Source organism: Nanorana parkeri, unplaced genomic scaffold (genome assembly GCF_000935625.1).
Source record: "Nanorana parkeri isolate BGI_ZX_2015 unplaced genomic scaffold, ASM93562v1 scaffold2403, whole genome shotgun sequence".
Classification (NCBI taxonomy): Eukaryota; Metazoa; Chordata; class Amphibia; order Anura; family Dicroglossidae; genus Nanorana; species Nanorana parkeri.
This window is the reverse complement of record NW_017308671.1, coordinates 1-774: the sequence shown is the minus strand read 5'-3', so window position 1 is coordinate 774 and position 774 is coordinate 1.

Genomic DNA, 774 nt, shown 5'->3' with positions numbered 1-774 from the left:
CCCCGCACACTGAGCCAGTCACACACTATTATACATTGATATAGCTCTGACATATACCGCAGTGCTGTACAGAGAACACCGAGCCAGTCACATCAGTCTCTGTACAGAGGAGCTCACACTCCAATGCACAATGGCACCAACTGTAGGGGGACTACAAATCCCAGCAATACATTTATACAGCAATGCAGAACAGTATATGAATTTGACTCTGGGCTTAGGGACCAGCTGGATGCAGGGCTTGGCGACCCGCTGGACGCAGGGCTTACTGACCCGCTGGACGCAGGGCTTAGCGGCCCGCTGGATGCAGGGCTTACTGACCCGCTGGACGCAGGGCTTAGCGGCCCGCTGGACGCAGGGTTTAGCGGCCCGCTGGACGCAGGGTTTAGCGACCCGCTGGACGCAGAGCATAGCGACCCGCTGGACGCAGAGCATAGCGACCCGCTGCACGGCGCATCTGATACTCTCTTATGGTGGGCTCTGCAGGGGTCTCAGGTGGGCTGGTCAGGGCTGCATCTCCCTTCTTATCTCCCTCCCAGCTCCTCTTACCTGCTCCCCTGGCCTCCTCTGCCGCTGGACTGGCCAGAAGTGACGTGATGTCACTTCTGGCCGGTCCGAGATCCGTTGAGCAGCGGTGCCGATGGGGCCCCAGCTTGCTCCAATGCCGCTGGATTGGCAATGCAGGGGCCCGACCACCTCCTCGACTGTCATTGTCAACATATACTCATGAAAGTGTCCCGGGCGGGCCCCCCCAGGCTGCCCGGGCCCCTTACATGA